A 22,431-nucleotide genomic window follows, 5' to 3' on the forward strand; every position below is an offset into this window, starting at 1 on the left:
TGTGTGTGTGTGTGTGTGTGTGTGTGTGTGTGTGTGTGTGTGTGTGTGTGTGTGTGTGTGTGTGTGTGTGTGTGTGTGTGTGTGTGTGTGTGTGTGTGTGTGTGTGTGTGTGTGTGTGTAAATGGATATACGAATAGGGCCACATTGTGTTGCAGGGGTCGTCACACAGTAAAAATAAAACATCAACCGTTTGAGTTTGGTTGCCTTTACATGTAGACTTTGTGTGTGCTCCAGCACTCTAAACACAGTAAGTAAACTGCATGCTCATCCATGTCCAATTAAAACATATCCTTTAACTTAAAAGCTTCCCACACACAAAGAGGATAGTGTTGATTAGTGGGATCGCAATTAATTAGCCACACTTGTCAAATTAAAATCCAAAGACCATTAGAGTGGCCTTTTTCCCTTTCTTTTATGGCAAACATGCTCCTCTCATATGACAATTTTGCACACGCACAAACGCACACACACGCGCAAGATTAAAGAAATGGCCAGCGGCAATAGCGTCACGCCGGCAGAATGTGTAGGCTCAGCAGAACAGGTCTGACAGATCCCAGTGGTGGACAACACACTTCTGCAGAAGCCGACACTGCTGATACCACTGCCATATCCATCACTGACACTGCCACACCAAGGTCCCCATGCTGCACTAAATACTCCACTGCTTCCCCTCCGCAGTGAGCATGTGCCTGTGCATGTCTGTGTGTGCTTTGGTGTGTGCGAGCGGAACAGATTGCGAAGCTGGTATAAAGAGCCCAATACGATCCCGCTGATAGAACGGCAACCACAACTCTTGCTGACATGCACAGAACAGACCACCCTGATTGGAAGACGCGCGAGGAAATTAGAGCTGACAGCCAGCATCCCGAGCCAATCAGGTAACAGAGGCAATGAGATAACCGCTGGCTCAGCAGACATGTCACGCAGAGCATAAAAGTGAATTGTAAATAAACACAGAAAAGTTGAAATGAATTAATCTCAAACTGGAGGCCAACTGGGTCTTCATTGGATCCTTATAGCTGTAAACAAATTTTGGCAGAGCGTGTGTGCTGCCAAGTTCAAGATGACACCAAACAAAGATGCCTTCAATTTATTCACCAAGCAGTTGAGACACTGGGCTCAAGTTCAACTCGATCTGTTTTCATTTCGCTACCGTATCGTGACATTGACAATTTTTTTTTTTTCCCTCAAGCAATGTTTGCATTACATGTGTGTTGTTTTGGGATTTTTGCTGTGACAGACTGATCTTGGTAACCCAGATTGATCAGGATATCTAAAAATGTGCAGTGGCTCTCATGCCTGGATATTTCCAAACATATCTGCATTTCACGAGCCAAACCAAAGATCTTCTTCTATCCACTGTGGTTGTACGGGATCACCAAAGCCGATAATAAAGGAATGAGCTGCTCTGTGTGATGCCCAATGGAATCGCACAGAATTTGCCAAAATATGGACGAAATTGGGGATTTCCATATCAGTGGATTTTCCATATCATTCGCTCCAGCGCCCTGCAATCCTGAGCGAGATTAGTAGGTATAGAAGATGGATGGATGGAATCACAATTTCAGAAATTAGTGCATTTTGTGATTGATGAATCCTCTATTAACTTTATTCTGTTTTATTATATTGCTTTTTAACCTGTGATATGTTATTTGATTAATCAAATGTATAATTTTTTAACTAATCAGAAAAAAATGACTTGTATTTTGACATTGTAAAAAAATACCATGCCGCAGAGGCCCATTTAACTGCACTCGAGTAAACAGCTCAAGCAATGCAACGCTTCACAAAAGTAAGGAAAACAGAAGGTAAAAATATATAAAAAGACTTTTCAATGTGTTATACAGCCTCAGAAGTCAGCAGGCACCGAGAGAATCTCATAAACCCTCAATGTAAAAGTTAATAACCAAAGCTGCACTTCTGGTATGAAGTTTTCATTCAACAGTGCAGTGATATGTTGTATTTCCTTGACCACACTCCTAAAAAATATTTTCACAACTGCTGGAAAAGGATAATAAAGGTCCTGTTTCTTCACTGTGAGTCTGCCAGAATAAAAAGCAACCCTGCAAGTGACTGATGGTGAAATCAGATTCGGCTTGCCTTAGCTTAACTCCTCATCTAGAGGGGAGCCCAGATGTGCTACACTGACATTCACCATGCAGTATGTGTGTGTGTGTGTGTGTGTGTGTGTGTGTGTGTGTGTGTGTGTGTGTGTGTGTGTGTGTGTGTGTGTGTGTGTGTGTGTGTGTGTGTGTGTGTGTGTGTGTGTGTGTGCGTGTGTGTGCAGGAGCATGAGCGAATAGGCAATACCACAAGCAGTGTGTATGTGTATGTATGTGTGGGAGCCCCAGGAAAGGAAACACAGCACCCTTTCAGATGTCTGAGTATGTGTGATTAATTAAAAGATGTGCATGTGTGTACTTGTATTACTCACACTGCAGGGACATTAATCAGTTTACCCCCTCACATTGTGGGAGACCAACACTGATACACAATTCCCCAAAAATTATTACCATCCAGACAAAAAAAAAAAAAAACTCTAATTGATTGGAAAACAGAAAATGGGAGGATTTTCCTCCCTGAAGCATCTTCTGTTTAGTTTCAAATCAATTGGAGCAACAGGAGCACATACACACACACACACACACAAAAACAAGTAATTATTAAAACAGCAGATGTTTTACGAGAGTGTGAGTGTATTAGCAGCTTATGTGCTCACAATAAAGATATAACATAACATCTTATTGCTATATACAGAGTAACAGCTGTAACAGAATCTCTTCATTCACTTTTAAACAGCAGTGTACACATTTACACACAGATGAGTGCACATTTGCACGCAGCAGCTCCGGCCACATGATATGGTGGTTGTAAAATAACTGGGGCTGCAATTTGCTCAATCAATAGTCTCGGTCATGGGACACCCTCATCAATAATTAACATGATGGCTGGATGAAGCCTTCATCGCATGTTAGGAATGACCTAATCCTGGATTTTGCCAGAGCAATATGACCATTTCTTCATTTATTTATGTATGGTATGCATTTGGTGGAAATGTCAATTTGTGGACATACTTTCAATAAACCTCTTCAGAATCTTCCACTAAAGTAGTTTTTAGTGCCACGATGTAAAAATAAAATCCTCCAACTGTTTCAGTGCATTCATTGGTCATTGTCATGCAAGGAAATTACATAAAATTATGAATTACTAATCCCTTTCAGGATTATAATCTCATTAGGAACACGGATCAGGCTTTATTGGAATGACCTGTAATCATCAGCAAAATGTGATTACACGCAGCATGTTACTTCTCAGATGACTCGTGCCCTCTTGACCTCTGACCTTGCTCATTACTGGTAAATTGATTGGTGTCATGCAGAGAAACTAACTCTGTCCGTGACCCCGATCTTCTCCCTCTAATCTGGAGGTCCAGCTTTAGTCTCCATCTCTCCTCCACACGCTTTAAGATTCAGTTTCGCTGCGAATAAAGCCAAAGTAAAACGTTGCCACAACAATTGATTTCCTGTTTCCACACCACCTTTCCTCTTTGTTTTCTCACTCTGACAAGACTGCAGTGGCATTCGCTCTCTCACTCCTCCTCCTCCAGCTACCCTTCATCTTGCCCTCCCTCCACTGCTTGTCTGTGCCTTTCCTCTCTTTTTTCTGTTGCTCCCTCCTTCTTTCTTAATTGGAATAACTCTCTTTGAAATGGAAAAGTTATTTACTTTGACAGCTCATGCATTCGGCTGGCAGTCTTATCGGGAGCCACTTGTAAGGCTACTGGAAACATGGAAGCAGTAAACATCTCGCCCCCTGCCACGAAAGTCGCCCCAGGGCCAGATGGCAACAAGTTACAGGAATTTCAGAAAGGTCAAAGTCTTTAACAAAACCACAGTGCATTTTGGTGGGAAACACTCTCCGCCTAATAATTATGTTGTTGTCTAAAAATATTAGGTACATTGTTGACTGCTGACAAAACAAACATGGAGGGACTTTTTCCACGATGAACAGAAGTGTGAGAATCTCACTTCAAAGCAGTGGAGAGTTTCTGGATTTGTTTATGTTTTATGGATATGTTTTTTCCCTCTTTTTTAAACGCACATAATGTTGACACAAATTATTAGCTTTAAGAAGCCACAAACCCACATATTGTTAGGGTAATCCATGAGAAACTCCAAAAAAGAATGCAAGTGTATTAAGCAGAATCAAATTCTTGGTGCTATGATATTTCAACAGACAGATATGTCCAATATTTAAGTTGGATTGAAACAAACATTTTAACACGGACATGCCTTTAACCAGAAACTGAATAATTAAAACCAATAATGTCAAAATAAGAGACTGTGTTGTTGCTAATTGCATCAAATCTCATCTGTATCTCTCTTATGTTCAATAATTCTGCCATTGGCCTTGTCAGTCACAGTGGGGACATATTGGAGTTTATTTGTCTCTTATGATTCAGTATGGTTGGCCAATTTGCTTAGGCCTGCTAGTTGCTGCAAAAAAGAAATTTCAGAACATCTGCAACCCTGCGGAGCTTCCCGAGCCAACATCCATCAACTGGAGGACACATTAACTGTCCAAATGAAACCTTCAGATGGGTTCGCTTTTGAGAAATGTGATGAAAGCCACTAAGAGTTGATTAAAATGTAACAAAGGGTAGCAACACGGTTGAAATTCTAAAGGACGTAGCTATAAATTAGAAGATGGAAGTCGTGGGATAAAGCAATAGTGTAATTGAAATGTTTATGACAGTACAAGTTACGGTGTCATTCTTGATGCCTGGATATATTTCCAGGCAATTGATTTTTCCTAACCGAACATAAGATGTTTGTTACCTCCTGTTTAATTTAACCAATTTTAAATCAACTATTTATCTCGTGATTACAAACTTGCCGAGTCTGACCCGGGTGGCTCAGTGAAGTGTATTATCTACAGCAATAGAAGTGAAGCTGTTGGCTTCGTGAAGTCACCGATGAAGGGCTAGAACCGTGTGTCTGATGCAAAGTGCAGGCTAATGACTTGGAGAAACCCTGCTATTCAATGCTTTACACCCTCGCAGAGATGCTCTGCTGCTTGGATGCACCGCCGGTGTGTGTGAGTATGTGTGTTTGTGTGTGCGTTTAATTCAAAGTCCAGAATACCAATCAAGATACCATACAACCACCAGCAGTTTCTTTCAGTTTGTGTAAAAGAAAGTTACCCCGAGTATGTGCTGGTGTGCTTGTGCGCGACGGTGCGCGTGAACTGGCACAGTAAAGCCTAATTAAGTGATCTGATCCAACACTGATTTGCATAATAAAGCAGCCTGATGAGAAGGGTAAAGGGAGGACAAAAGGAAGTAGAGGAAGATGAAGGGAAGGGAGGAGGATGGGAGGGGGTGAAAGCAAGGATGAGCAGAAGGGGGGAGGAAGATAGAGCGTTGCCATTAATGATATTGAGACAGAAAATCAAAAAGCAAACCTACGTTTTTGAAGTTAAATACCCACAGCAACACAGACGCTTCACACATTTATGTGGAGAGAAAGATACACAACTTGCAACCTGCGGTAGTGCACTTGTATGTTTGAATGCATCCCTGTTTTACTAAAGCAAACTCACTCAACAGCAACCTCGGTTGTGTTAAAATTTTAATACTCTATTCGCTGAAAATTATACCTGCAGTTCATGTGAAGAAATCATAAAACCATGTGCTGGCAGAAAATCCTACTTGCACCGTGTTCTATTTTAGTGGTAGCCAATATTCACATTCATGTGGAAGTTTAATCTTGACGTCCATGTCCATGTTATTCATACCTGCTACAATAAAACTACAGGACAGGTCCAAGCACGCAAGACAGAGTAACTGCCATCTGCTGTTAATACAATTAATTTGTACATTGAAATTATCAGAGTCTCGAGCTTATTTATTATCTTGTAAATACTGGTGTGTGTCTTTTTATATAAAATCATTAATGTCAATCCCAGTGTTTTAATATTCATTATTGTTTATTATTCTTACTTTCTTATCTTTGTGAAAATGGAGCTGCTGTGACTGAATGTCCCCATGTAGGATGAAATACAATTTATTAATATACAAGAGGACAAAAAACAGCAACAGACAGCTGAGACTAAAAGTACATGAGGAGAACTTATTGTCTGGCCCTCCATTGTAGCCTTGTTTTACATGCTGCGCACCCGTGACCTAAGGCTTCGTATTCAAGTACGTAAAACGTTTCTGTTGGAACTTATTTCCATACTTCAGTTCTCGTCAAACACAATTAAAGTCTTTTTACACTGACTTATTATAACGTAACATATTTGACTATAAGCAAAAAAGACAGAAAATTACACCGGACTTTATAACTATGTGAGCAGAGGGGTGAGCTGTTTTATTAGAGCAGCTTGTGTGTCGTTTTGTGTGTAAAGCTGTGGCAGAGGGCAATAAACTGGGACAAAACAGGGCAGGGACTATAGAAACCCCCCACACAGATGCAGAGGCATGGATCAACTCCCTGCTGCATCCATCAAGGATATGATAACTGCTTCCAACGCACTCCACACTCCAGAGATTAGCCAGGTCAGTCGGAAAATCCAGGACAACCGGAGAGAATACACTCCCACCAGACACCTCCACACACTCACCTACACACAGACGATGTCAATTTCAAGGATTTTGACGCGCGGAGACGGACCTTTAACATGCACGTAAATACTATCGACAAATTCATCTGTTTGAGTTCCATCAGTTTGCTGGCTTGAAATAGTAGCAGGAGGGGAGATTGAGTGAAAAGATGCAGTGAGTCAGACACAAAAGATAAGGGGCCTCAATCAAAAAGATAAGATACGTTTAAATCCGCACCCACACAATCACTCTGTCCATCACAAGCTGCAAAAACCCCACTGTCTACTTTCTTTTTACAAGTCTGTGTACATGTGTGTGTTTGAACAGAACACTGACCTCTCACTGCCCTTTCACACACACATGCACATTCCTGGGTTACTGTCCCTGGAAACACGGCACACAACCCAACTTGCATGTTAAAGCCATTGGCCTCTGCTCATCCTTCACAGCACCTTTGTGTTCCTCTGAACATGGCCGATAAGCAGCCATGTAAACCAAATACTCATTCACACAAAGACACTAGCTGTTGTCATCGTGGTGATTTAGCTGGCCAGACCATTGTGCCATAATCCCATGTGTGACAATGGTTGTCAATGGCAACCACGTCACCATTGCCAAGCTGATATGGGAAAACTGATGTGGAGCCCAGACAGATTTCCTGTATTTACACAATTTTGGAATAACATTATCAACACAACTGCACTGTTACTAAGAGGACAGCCAAAAGAAGACAGAGAAAATAGAACACCGAGGGGTGATATGTAACAAGTTATTACCAGATATATCTATAATTTTCAAAATTAAGTAAATATCTTTTCTGTCACCCCTGGTCGCAACAAGGAACATTTATTGACCAGTGCCAGAGAGGACACGCTCTCTGCTTTGAGAGAAAATAGGTCATCTACAATGCTGTTGGGTGGGTGGACACACGGACACACACACACACACACGGACACACGGACACGGACACGGACACACACACACACACACACACACACACACACACACACACACACACACACACACACACACACACACACACACACACACACACACACACACACACACACACACACACACACACACACACACACACACACACACACACACACACTGGTGACCCATTTTTCACTCAATGCGCTCAGTCGGCAAGATTCAAACAAAGAAACCGACATGGCACATTTTACATTTTATAAATTTCACAAAACACCTCTCCTCCCAACCTCCCCAATATGTCTTGTTTTTTTTGGTTTTTTTTACAAGATTGACAGCAAACAGGTGTTAAAAGAAGTTTTTCACAGTCCACTGACTCTGAATTGACAAACCAAAACCCCAATCATATTATTGAACATTTGTATCAGTTTTACAGCAACCATTTCCTTTTGGGGTATGGGTGATGATATCCCATCCCCAAACATTTTGAGGATGGACAAAATGCATGCTGAAGTGAATATACTTGTTTATTCAGAGTAGGAGTGAAATTCAGTGCAGTATCCCCTGCTTGATGTGCTGTCAGCATTGTAATTCAGATGAATACAGCATCCATATGTTTGCTGACACTGAGCCCCAGTTGGGGAGAAACTGGATGGAGATTTGAAGTAAAGACCACTTCACTGCTGGAGCACCTGAAAACAGCTGAAGGACACACACACACACACACACACACACACACACACACACACACACACACACACACACACACACACACACACACACACACACACACACACACACACACACACACACACACACACACACACACACACACACACACACAAAATGTATGAATATGCTGACAGACACCTCATTCACAAGCCTGGGGCCATAGCTGCTGCCATATGCTGAAGAGCCCCCTGGCTCCTCTCACTTCAGACAATATGAAACTCTGGCTTTCAGATTGCCCACAGTGTTACTCTCATCGCGGTCCATGCAAGCCACGTAGAAGAGCGGATGTTAGGAAGAATGGAAAGCAGAAGAAAAACAAGAATTTCAACACAACCTGGTGAAACATGGTTTCCATTCGGGGTTCACCTAACACCAGCACCAAGGCACTAATGTAGCATGAAGTCCAGTTTTCAAAAATTCGAATCTCATTAATGTTTTAATTTCTTCTTGGAAAAACATGAATCAATCAGTCTTGTGAAAAGAAGTGGGGGCAACAATCGGATGACTAGAATATCTGGTTTGAAATCAGGGCGAATACAAACACAATTGTCAACAGGGATACGATCTAAACAATTTCATGCACTATTGAGTTTTATTAGGAAAGCTGTGAATGTTTTTTTTTACTTGCGTGAAATAATGTTTACATGTACTACTGGTAAGTATTTGCTGTTTCATACACGATCACTGGTTTTCAAGTATGCAAGGCCTCCCCATTGGGGGTGATGTCAAATCTTAGCATGATTAAAACATTTTTTTAATGTTTCAAAAGAAGTCCTGATGAAAATAACTAATTTGAAGGTGAAACCATTACATATTTTTTCAAAACACACATTTTTACAACAGAATTCAATGGAAGTGTAATTGAAAAAAGAAACCTTAATGGGAATCTTTTGTCCACATTTTGAAAACCCATGACTAGTTTAAAAGAATGCTCTATTATACATATTTGTTTTGGCATACATTATTTCATTTTCAGTCATTGTTGTGGGAGAAGAGCGCTGCATATTGAAGGTGGAATGATGCTGTACAAAAAAACCGAAAATAAGTTCTTCAGCTGAAGACATGATCTACATTTCCCTAGAAAACCCATCAACACCCCATTTATCATAAGGCAAAATAACCTGTCTCATCTTCACTATATATATATATATATATATATATAGTATGAACATACCATGTTGTGCACATGTATCTCATCAGTTCTCACCTTGAAAATGAGTAACACAATGTGAATCTTTGACAGAGGTGGCAAGTTCACTGTACATTTGTGTCATGCAGGCCTGGAGTGGCTAATAGGATTCTCTCGTATGCCTCAGGGGATAAAATGAGAGAAAATTTGATCAAGGTTTCATATAACAAAATAATAATCATGCTCACAGCTTCATGCCAATGCAGCCGCCCTCCACCACTTGCAGTGTTGAGCATTTAGATTAGCAACACTGCATTTTATATTCTCTTCTACTACTAAGTCAGGTAATATGAGAAAAAGAAGAGAAGAGAAGATAAGGAATCTTAAACAAGAGCAACAGACGTTGATGTCAATGAGAAATCTGGCCTCAGTCCTCATTTAGGGTATTAACAGATTTGTTGCTTGTGTCAATACTTCTGACTCATTCTCATCATTTGTATATTATGTTATGTAGTGATCTGCAGCCGCTCAGTGCATTACAGTGTTGTCATAAGACAGCTCATCTGTACATCTCTGGAATAAAAGAGTCTGAGTGACTTTGGTTTCTTGTTTAACCGGCTGTTAGCTGGTGTCATTATGGGCTTGATGTCAGAAACGTCATGGCACTATTAAACCTGACACAACTGAAACATCAGGTCTTCAACAGTTTAAATCCTTTGCTTACACACTTGGCTGGAGATTTATTTTACACTGCTATCAGTTCCACCATAACTGAGAGTTTACTTTAGCTACAATGCAGTTCTGTTTCTTACTGGCTTAGATTTGACCTGTTTGAGTTCTAGATGGATTGCAGCAAGAACGTGATTATTTGTCTGAGCATTCATCGGTTAAGGTTAGAATGTGCTGAAGGTGTTTCCTCATTCTTGAAACAAATGCTTGGTGAGATACTTTCCTCTCCGGGGTTCCTCTGTGGAGGATTATGCAGCTTGTAGAACATCAGGAATCCAGAACTTAATGCCATAGTTTGTAATCAGCCGGGAGCTGATATGCAACACTTTGCAGAAACAGCAGAATGGGGTCTCCACAGGCTATAGGGATGAGTGCATTGTAAGGTTATAGCAGAGCTAATCTATTTTTTGAGTGTGTGTCCATCAAATGCAGAAATCTGTGTGTGTGTGTGTGTGTGTGTGTGTCTCCATAAAAGCGTCTGTGCCTGTGTGTGTGCAGCAGGATTCCTGGGGCAGGTGTCTCAGCAGTGGTTGGGGCAGAACTACACTAAATCACTCCTCAAATGACATACCTCTCCACGGGTGTCCCACCATGTGTTACTGCTGAGAGGGAGCGAAGAAGAGAGGGAGCAAAAGATAGATAAACCTCTTTAAAGCCTCTGTAATCAACATATTGTGAGTCTCACACAGGAGATGTATCTAGATATGCTACAGTTTGCTTCAACTGCATGCATGCATACATAACACCATTCTTGCTGGGCATTTGCATGCATGTGTTCATGTGTGTGCGTGTGTGACAGACCAGCGCAGGTGAAGCACAGACGGAGCCAGACATCCTGGCACGATCCAAACACACATCAAGACTCTCGACTTACTCCCTGCTCCTCCTCTTATTCTCCCATCACTCTCAGATGGTGCCGTGTACACACAAACACAAAATGTGGATGTAATTAATTATCCTCACTGCGAACGGCTACGATTAAGCATGACCTAACTTGTATATATTTTTTTGTCTTTTAGGTGGCCTCTTGAAATGCACACTGAGAATGTGTCGTTAAAATCAAATGAAATGCTCACCGGCCAGAAGAAAAACACACACGGGTACATCCATATATATCGTGTGACATTCCGCCACTTAGCCTCGCTGATTATGTAAACAACATATCGAATGCGCAGCACGTGTTCAATTCACACATCAAAGTAACGTGCCACCACAATGGATTCTAAATGGATGAAAATGATATCACTCTCTCAGAAATGTAAAGATAAGACTGTCATGCCATGGGGAAGGCACATCTACTCAGCAGCAATAGTCCATTAGTTGATGAAATAATATTGCACGTTAATTTTGTATTGCAAGCAGACGGAACTAAAGTGTGTGTTCTCCAGAGAGAATTGGCAAAAAACATGGTGGTATAAAAAAAAGTTCCATATCACCTTCATGCATTACCTTTGCTCAGGAATGAGTTGGTAATGACTTTCCAAAACTTTCATTTCTGCGACTCTGTGCCCTAGAGTTGGAGGAGGATGTTTAGTGGTGGTGTTTCAGAGATACTTGAAGAAGTGCAGGTTCAGCAGAAATGTATTTCTAGTGTGGCACCCCGCAGAGCTAATGCTGGTGGGAATTTGTGAAGGCCAGCTCATTGCAGTGGGGCACAAAAGTTAAATAGCCAGATTGTACTCGTCCTCTCGAAGCAAAGCTTCCGGGTTTCTTCCTGAATCGTTGTTCTGTGCAAATACAGCATCTTCTGCTCTCTGTCTAATATGTTCACAGACAACAAACCTGCACTCTGCCCGAACTGATCACGCGTGCACATTAAGATTCATTCAATGTGTTGCTACTGAGGGCTTTAAAATGAGATGGAGATTTCATCTTCTGAAGTCTGAAACAATCCATAAAGACTGAGTTAAGCACAAAGCTTATAAAGAGGCTTTTTTTGTACAGGGTACTTATAGTCACATAAAAAATGGAACTTCTTGGGGCAGTAGGACTCACAAAGACAGAAGAATATTGACTGCTTAATAGCTACCTGATCCAGTCCAGTCTGTGCCATCCACAGCTTCCCGTCTGACCACAGTTAGTGAAACCTAACTCAACACTCTGTAAAAACTGCAATGAAACCTCCCTCAGCCCATCTTTAAAAAGCTGCAGAGTTATAGTGCCCCATTAGGTCTTTATACTGTTCCAGAAGCTGTACATGCTTCAAGAGGAGCCAAACAGCTTCTGTTTTCAGTTGCCTTTGATTAGAGAAGAAGTGATGTAGTAATACTGAATACCATGATAAGCAACCAGGTACTGGAAGCTTTCAAAACAAAAACATTCTAGTCCATCTCCTGTTTTCCCACAGTTGTGGCAGTGTGTTCAGAGAACAGTCGTCTGTGTTGCTAACTGCTGAGGCAGACAACAGAGCACCCAATCATCCAATTAACTAGCACGCAAGAAAATTCTCGGTTTTTAATAGAAACATTGGTTTGCATTACTTTAGGTTGTTGTTGAGAGGAGTGGCAGGAGCAAAAAAGGCTCCCTCTGCTGTCATTCATCAAGGGGGGAAGTGGACATTCATCATCGGTTTGCTAAGAGGTCCTGTAAAGAATGAGCTGTCACGGCCCATTTAAGTCCAAATCACAGTCTGAATGGATTTGTGTATTGTTTTAACATGAAGCAACTAAAGACTCAGGATCCAAGTGAACTGTTTCATTTATTTTGAAGAATTATTTGCAATTAGTGTAATTGTGAAAATGTAAGAGGAAAAAAAAACATAATAGCTGGGAGCAAATTCAGCTTTGCGCACGCACGCACGCACGCACGCACGCACGCACACACACACACACACACACACACACACACACACACACACACACACACACGCCTCTTAATACTGAGGCCAGTGACAGGCTGAAAGGCAAGAGTGATGGATGGGCAGGGCTTAATCACCTTTAATCAGCTCTGTCCTTGAATAATGATGAACAGCCCTTTTAACACACAGAGAATGCCAAAAAAAGGATAGAAATAGCTTTGAGAAAAAGATGTGTGTTGCGTCGTCTTTGGTGAATTCATAAGTAGCGGCAGATGCCTTTCCTCCTCCCTGCATTCATTCCATACATCCACCTCATCAATGCAGCTGAAGCTCTGGCCACCGTGTTGTTCTTCTCAGCAATGCAACCCTAAACCGAGTATCTTTATCCTTTAAACAAAATAGACGATGTTCTCATTCATTTAAGAAAATGCTTAACACCGTAGTTTTGTTACTTGACTGCCACTTCACTATACAAATTCCATGTTAAGCTTAGACAGGAATACACAGCAGCTCTCAGTGCCAGGTGTTCTGAATACTAGCGACCACTCTCGGCTCTCCAGGTGTGAAAAGCATGCTGGCAATCAAGAAAGAGCGCTCTGTTAAACACACACTGTTGAAAATGCCAATCATTTCCAGGTTCAAAGAAAAAAGGTGTTCTTTTTCTGCCATGCATTGGTGTGTGTGTGTGTATATATATATATATATATATATATATATACATACATACGTACATACGTGCACGCACGCACGCACGCACACACACACACACACACACACACACACACACACACACACACACACACACACACACACACACACACACACACACACACACACACACACACACACACACACACACACACACACACACACACACCCTTTTACCTTCCCTCATTTTGTATTTCATCATTTCTCAGTGCAGGTAATAAACAATGCATTTCTTAACCGTTTTATCTTAAACAACCTCAAAGAAGTGTCAACCACATCCTTGTCCCCTTCCACCCCATCCCTCCCACTCTACCATCAACCCTCGCAGGCTCCGCGTGGTTGACAGGCAGCTGAAGGGCAGTGCTGTCAGGGAGGCCAAAGGCTGAAGCGTGGGGGGCCTGGTGGGGCAGCTGAGCCCCAGGACAATGCCATTACAGTGGGGATGTGGACTGCATGAATGACCTGAGGAAATCATGGGGCCAGCAGGAATGTTCTCCTGCTGGGCGAACACATGGTATTTCACTCTACAGCAGGGAGATAACCCCCACTCTCCCTATAACAGCTACCCAGAGTAGTCCATCATTAAAAAGAAAACCAATGACGGGTTGTCAGTGCAGGCAGATGCAGAATGTGGCATGGTTACATGCAGATAAACATGTGAAACCTCAACGGAGATCACAGTCTTTACAGACTCTCTGGAGATCATCAAGCATGTGCATGCACATTTCTCTTTGCCCTCTTTTTTAGCTTCACCTTCTATCCACCGGACGTAACTGTTCTTAGTCACAATGATGCTCTTGGGAATCCTTTTGAATTGTCAAACAACCAAACACACACTGGACCAGTTACAATGGTACACACTTTTACTAAAATCAAAACATTTATCTCCCACATCCACATAAGCGAGAGCCTTGCACTGCATTTGACAACAGTATGTGGGAAAGCCATGTTTTTCAAAGCTGCACTTGATTGTCATGCAGCCTGATGCGGCCCCATGTTTAAGTCTGAAAGAAGCTATGGGACAGGTTACAACCTGACAGGCTGGTCTATAGTGTATATAACACCTCATTGTCGGTGACCAGAGGTTCCCCGCTGATGGTCTTGCAGACTTCGAACGTGAAGGGATGATAGGAGGCAGAAGAGCATAAATTGCAGTTGCCGAACTGTCACTTACATCAATGTTAAGAGTGCTCACACCATTATACCTGAAAAACTGCAAACATACTGAAAAAACAAGAGATAGGGTGCTCAGCATTATGTCTGAATCGAGGTTGTTTCAACACCAAACACAGAGATGTGTTGTGCTGTTAATATTCACTGAGTTGCTGACTACAAACAGTTGTTACGTCCTTGTTAGGAGCTCAAAATGTACTCGTGATATTCAGAAATCCTTCCTCTTCATGCCATGTAATCTGTCTTTTAGATCAGACCAACGTCAGGTAGTCAGCATGAAGACGTGCAGCACCAGCCTTTTGTGTGGTTTTGTGTTGGCGATAGAAGATCAGTCCCCCCCCCCCCCCCCCCCCCCCAACTACAGAACAAAGAAAAAAGCTGCTACAATATTGAGTCTTCTGCTCAATACTTAATTTTAGCCTAAGACAGAAAAAAGCAACACAAGTGGGCGGTGTGCAAAATACCTTGGATAACAGCAGATGGAGAAAAAAAACTAAAAGCTTTGACATTGGTGAGTTTGGTATATATATATAGTGTAACAATGGAATGAGTAATGTGTTTATCTGAAGACTCACTGGTATTAACCCAACAAAAAACAACAGTATTGTAATGCAATTGATACTGAACAGATCATGCAAATTTAATCAGTACAATATTTGAAATATTGACCACAAAAGAAAAATATTTGAACAGATCATACGGGTGTACATACGCAATTTTGGTTTCGTGAGAGCAAATAATTAAAGGCATCATTTTCATGATGTTTTATGGGAAATACTGAGCAAACTAGCTGTAATGTATTGCACTGGAATATTGCACATGCCAAACCTTTGTTTAACACTGGCCAAAGATTAAGGGTCAAGTACAAATAATTGAAAGTAATGTGGTATCTTTCATCTAATTCAATAGTCCTCCTCGTCTTTTTCCCATGCACTGAAAGTATTCTCCGTGCCAGTAAAACCCTTCTTCTCTTTCCTTATTGTTTTTATAAGCCCATAAATAGTCCAAGCTAAATTAATGAGGCCACAGAGACAGTGATGGAGGAGTGAGAGAAAAAAGGAATGGAGAGATGAAAGAAGTGATAGATGGCATCATTATAACGTTGCACATCTCACTTAACAGAACTGTTGGCTTTGGAAGTTGCATGTTTTAACATGTGCCAAATATAATCTTGCCATGCTCACATGTGGACATGCAGACACACACATGCACACATTCAAACACAAAGCCCTTTGAAGCATTGCACGAACACACGCTCTCTCCACAGATTCCAGCGTATACACATAGATACGCATAAACAGGCTCAACAGTAAATTGACCAATAAACACGTTTTTCCCAGTTTGTGTAGATTCTATAGACACCAGCATGCACGAGCACGCATAAAAGTTCTCACACACACACACACACACACACACACACACACACACACACACACACACACACACACACACACACACACACACACACACACACACACACACACACACACACACACACACCCTCATAATTAGCTCAACTGCAGTTATGAGAACTGAAGATAGAGCCTATTCTTTCCCCACCTGGGGACAATTTACTGAGTATCTCAGTTAAGCTGAGCACACTGGTAATTAACACTGAACCTCAGTCGGTTAGCTGGCTGATAGCAGAACTCTGCAATCCCACTATGTTTTAGGTGGCAGACTCCACAGAGCCTATTTTCTGCAGAGCCAAATGAGTCATTTTTCATTGCAGTATCCTCACACTCGAAAGGAGAAAAAAACGAAAACTCCTAAGAATTGAAATGTTTAATCCAGTAAAACTTGTATGCACTTAAAGAAACCTATCCACGATATTTAGTCCCATGCTGGACGCCACCAAAACAAAATGATTGACATTCTGAAGCCTCAATAATTAGCCACACATTCAGAATCCAGTGACCACTATGTCCCTCCAAAATAAACACTTTGAGGGGAATTCAAATCAAAATCAGGAACAAAATAGCATACACACCTACATGTTGAGACATGGGTTGAGACTGACAGTTTAAAGAGGTCTGCTTCTTAATTAAAAGGTGTGTGTGCCAATGTCGATGTATGGCATTGTAATTAACACCTTATTTTACTGATAATGGGATGCAGTGCAATCTACCAACAGCCAAGCAGTCAGACCTCTCTGGTGCTTATTTTTTCCATCTTTCAGCCTTTACATTCCCACTTGTGTGTTGAGAGTGTATGTGTCACTCAGCACAACATTAGCATGGTAAGTACATGCAGATGGCAGTCACAGCCAGTAACCTTTCAGGGGCCATTTACATGTAAATCCATGGATTAATTGGCTAAAGCTCATTAGAGTTGGGGTCTCATCAATACCATACACCTCAATTACCCATGGCACTGAGCTGTCATCAAGAAACCACCCTCTCTACTGACACTAGCATAGACACATATAAGAGTGAACGTGCATGACACCTCCCTATTGAAGTTAGGATTGCACAAGGGTTAAGATTAACTGTTAATATAGCATATATTTGCGAAATATTCATCCATATTTATTTCGGTGTTAACACAAAATGTATGATATTGTGCTTAATAATACTTATTTAATTAAATAATTAGTATTCATTATATGTTCCTGACTATGTAGTCTGTGTATTCCAAAGATTCACAGATTTGTGAGGCTCATTGCAGTGTGTTGACACTAACATGATGCTATATTTTGACAGAATCTGATGAAAACATCCCATAACTAGTTTTATGTTTATGTGCTACATTGAGATAAAATAAATGCCGTGTCACAGAAAAGGGAAATGGACAATTCTTTCAGATTTAAGAGAAATGCCAGTATCAGCCACACTCACATCAATACAACCGTTTACATCAACAGCAATCCAAAGTCGGCTGAGGAAAAGACGAAAATCAGGCGGGAGTCAGTGCGAGGGCCTTGCATTAATCAGCAGGAGTTCTCTAACGTTCGTCGAGGCTTTGCACTTTGCCATCGCCCGCAGGTGCTGAAATTGAACTCTTAATAGCAAAAGACTAGCAGAGCGGAAGGAATGGGAAAATTGGTCGGTTGTATCGCTGGGCGTGGGCCGTTCTACCTTCACCTTGACAAATGTCTGGTGCCATCCATTTGAACAGACAGGGGTGGAGGGAAATGAATCGTCAGAGGAGGGAAATCTGTGGATGATGAGTACAGTAATCTTGTTGGACACTGCTGTCTGCCATTTTTCTCTGCTCATTTTCCCACCGCCTCGCCTCGAACCTCCTATGCATATTTGTGTGTAAGAAAGGTCACCACTCTACAGTATCTCTCAACCTTTAAAGGTTGGATGCTTTGTCCTGGCATAAGTGTCACTTTATTCAAGCCTCTACAAAAGGAGAAACTGAGACAAACACACACAGGAGGCCTCTAGTTCGGGGGAAGTAGCATTACACATTTTTGGCAGGTCAAACACTTGTTGGCACACAGTCCTCGTATTGGTAGACAGCACTAAAAGGGCTGACTAAAAATACTGAGCTGCAACAGCTATGGTATGTCATGAAGCATTATCTCAGCTTAACACCATATATGACATTTAGAGAAGGAAAAATGGAAATGCCAAGCAAAAAAATAAAAACACAATACATATCTTCTGAAATAGACTTTAAAAATAGTGAAAAACAAATAAAACAAATCCAATCATTTAAAAAAATAAAATAAACACACAATGCCTAATTTTCCTACTGACACAACTTATATTTTCAATCTGCACTGAGTAAAATGGTGAACGAGCTTGATGCAATATGCATGCTTGGCACACCGTCAGTACTTTTTTGTTTACAAGCTGGAAATTGGCAGAGGGAGATAAAAAAAAAAAGGTCTATTCAGTGTGAACAATTCTTATCTGGATTGTTTGACAATGCCGATGAAAGGCGAGCACAAAGATGGGAAAAGACATGGACATGCACACATCTGTGGGCCTTTAAGTTTGTCCAATGTGGTCTCGCAGTGCAGGCTCCACGCTCGGATGCTCTGGGAATGCTGGGTTGTGTTTGGCATTCGGAGTGCCGGGACAGCTAAAGGCCTGATCACTGAGGCCTGACTGCCTTTAATCAGCACGCACAGACTGACACACACTCATATGCATGCATAGCTGCAGTACACTTATTGTACGCTGAAGAACCACTCTCCTCTCACAGATGGTTGCGTTCCCACATGGATGCTCGTTCAAAGCAGAGGGCACGTCGTTCCATCTGACACCATTTCCAAGCTAACCGCCGTTGATGAAGGTAAAATGTCACCAGTCTGCTTCCTGCGGGTGGGCTGGGACGGCGTGAGTATGCAATAATTGAGCACAGAGACCTTTTACTTTATCTCTGTCAACTGTTGATGGCGCAAGAGTCAAGGATGCATGAAAACTGAGTCTATGGATCACTTCAGAAACATCAGCAGCTTCAGCAGTGGCACAAGCCGAGGAATAACTTTTCCTCAGATTACTTTTTAAGTTGTATGTAGTCACACGGGGAGCGGGCGTGCCTGTGTGCTTTAGGAATGAGTCAGTGGAGTCCACTTACTTGCCTTTGTTGTACTTAAAGACAGTGAATGTCGGCACCATTCGTAGAAAATGCCTGTTTTCTCTTCCCAGGAATGTTCACTCCCTTCGACAAAACAGACAGCAATTAAATCTTTTCAGCTCACAAAGGTGCCCCAGCAAGTTTTTGGATTGACCCAGAGTCTTTCCCAGTTATTTCTGCTTTGTGCCCACGTGAAATCTTCACAAGGTTTTCAACCTCCTCAGCTGGCTCTGTTTAGTAATCCTTCTCTGGACTGAGCTCTAAAATGAAAGGTTACCTCAGCTGTTTGCATACGCAGCGCTTATCTCCAAACTTTTTCCAGGCACACGCTCAAACATGTGGTCATATTCGAGGGGTAAAACAAAAATTGACCTGGAACTCAGGAACACTCTGTGGCTCTTTCCTTGCCACAGCTGCTGCTTGTAGCTACAAAACGTACGCCTACGTTATACCGCATTTGTAAGCAAAATCAAGGCAGCAGGTAATGTAAGAGTCATATTTCTATTCCTGGACCAAAACATTGCCCAATAAGGGAAGAAGGAACCTTCATTTAACCCTGAAACAAAAGGCTTATAGTCACATGCTGAAAAACAGTGCATCTTTTGACTGAGTATGATCTACATAGTTAATATATTCTCATCACATTTTACGTATCAAGTTTACTAATTCCTGACTGCTTCTGACAGGATGCCTTTCTTGTGTCATCAGTCTGCAGCTCAAAAAAGTCATAGGACACCTTTTTAAAATGCAGGAATTTAAAAAGAAAACTTGTTTCTAACCACAAGTTAAAAACGTTTAACTGTGATAGACTGGCTGATGCATCTTATGGTGTTAGTATTTTGAAATAAATACATATAACTGAGAATAACTGCCTTAGAAATATATTTCAATATAAAGCATTAAATTATGTATAACGATGGAGGTTGCACTAGTAACATACTTTAAGTTTAGTGTGAGAACATGTGTATTTCTGAGTGTGTACATCAGTAACACACTTTTCTTGCAGTTGTAGAAAACTTCTGGTCCCCTACACACCTTTGGTTTACTTACACTTCTCCCACGTACAGAATATCACATGCTCATTCTGTATTTCAATTTCTCCTGTGTCCTGTTCTCATAAACATATATGATTCCCGGAGGAGCTCTGAAGCCACACTTTTTGCAGATCTGATTTAAATGGCAGACGCAAACAACATTAACACCAAGGTTACCTTAGCAAGGTCAGCAACACACAAGCAAGCATAGGTACAATAACACAAACATATTTCAAAATGCAAGGATGGGTAAAGGAAAAACTGGGAAGGACAAACTGAATGGTGGGCTTATATATTGAAGAAAGAGACAAAACAGGATGCAAACAAGTGAGTTTTTGTTGGTAGTTTTGGGAAGATCACAGTAGTGTCGGTTGGTTGTAGTAAAATGTTTATCAGTGAACTAAGATGAGCAGCTTAGGGTTGCACAATACATCACAAATTTAAACTAAATGCAATTATGTTAAAATTAACGGTCTCTAAACATAGGGTGGTGTACTTACAGCTAGTAAAAACTGCCCAAACTAGGAACCATGCACAATATACAACTGCAAAAGTCCTGACAGAACAGCAATTGATTGTTTCATTTTGGTTCTGAGTCTTTTTGTGTGGCATTGCATGTGCTCAGGGCTCAGTATATTCTTGGTGTTATAACCGACTAATGGTTTGGAGATGAATCCATATAGGGTGTAACACAAAGTAAAATTAAACAGAATGAGAAAACAGACAACGGATAAGATAGTTATTTAGGTCTCTTTCAGGACTCAAGCTTTCTCCCATAATCCAAACGCATGCTTATACAAATAATTGCTCTTTATTAACCTGTTAATGTGAAGGTGTGTGTTTGCATTTGTCCCTTTTAGCCCTTTGATGGCCTGTTGACCTGTCCAGAGCATACATTGGTTTTTGGTCCTTGTTGTCTGGGATGGGATCCAGCCTTCCTTGGGAAGCCTACTCTGGAATAAGTAAGTATATGAGGTGATGGGATGTTCATAAGAAACACGACTGCCTGACATACTATTATCTTAAAGTCCTCCGTGAAATGAGTCAGGATTTGAATGTTTTGGTGAAATGTGTCACATAATTCAGCATGAGAGAGAAACACCGAAAGAGAAGACATCAAAGATCTTCAGACACTCTGAGAGTGGCTGTCTGATTTCTGTAGTGACAGCTCTTTGACAGATAAGTACAGCTGTTCTAATGTGCCACTACATCAATAGTAACCCTCTCCACATTAACTGGCTAATACCTCACTGAAGTATTGTAGCGAGAGTTCCATGCTGTGCCCTTCCTCTCAAAAGTGCAAAAACAGAAACTTCTGTGTTTGCCTCGCTGTCATTAAAGATCGCAGTGTTTGTTAAAATGGAAAACAGTGTTTGGCTGATGTCTGGGATGTGGCAGCATTGCAAGATCAGATGGATGCTTGAAGACAGACATTTATGCCGTGACACTTGGGTTTTTCAAACTGAAATGACACTGAGAGGCCTGTCTTTACTGAACGTTTCTCAGCTGTACAATGAGACGACGCCTCTGACATCGACTCACTGTGTCACTATATGCCTACGGTGCATGTTTAGATAACTGAGACACTTGACAGTCGCAGCCTCTGGATGTGTCTGAGGTTGCAGCTGGGGGTGCCAAAACATCCTCCGCAACAAGGACAGCAGATATCTTGAAAGGATTTGACATCAGCTTACACTAAATATCTGTAACTCACAGCAGTGTTCTCCAACTCTGGTCCCGGGGAGCTACTCCCTGGCATCTTTCAGATGTCTGCCTGCTGCAATATACCTGATTTAAGTAAATGGGTCATCAACAAGCTCTGAAGAAATCAGATGATGACTGATTCATTTGAATTAGATGCACTGGAGCAGGGAGACACTGAAAACATGCCGGGTGCTTTCTCCCTGTGGATAGAGTTTGGGGAAGACTCTGCTAAAGTGTTGTTCAAAAGCAGTGGCTCATAGTGCAGTCACGTGAAGAACTGAAATTAATCTTACGTCATAGATAGCAAGTAGACATCCAATAAATGCTCCAAATAAAACATGTGAGGCTCATGAAC

The 22,431-nt window shown here is 41.5% G+C and overlaps 1 protein-coding gene across 3 annotated transcripts in view; it reads right to left on the reverse strand.

Annotated features, from left to right (window-relative positions):
• The window catches only part of epha3 (eph receptor A3), a 95,614-nt gene that overhangs the window by 49,070 nt on the left and 24,113 nt on the right, over positions 1-22,431 (reverse strand). The window lies entirely within an intron of this gene.

This window comes from Blennius ocellaris (genome assembly GCF_963422515.1).
Source record: "Blennius ocellaris genome assembly, chromosome: 6".
NCBI classification, from domain to species: Eukaryota; Metazoa; Chordata; class Actinopteri; order Blenniiformes; family Blenniidae; genus Blennius; species Blennius ocellaris.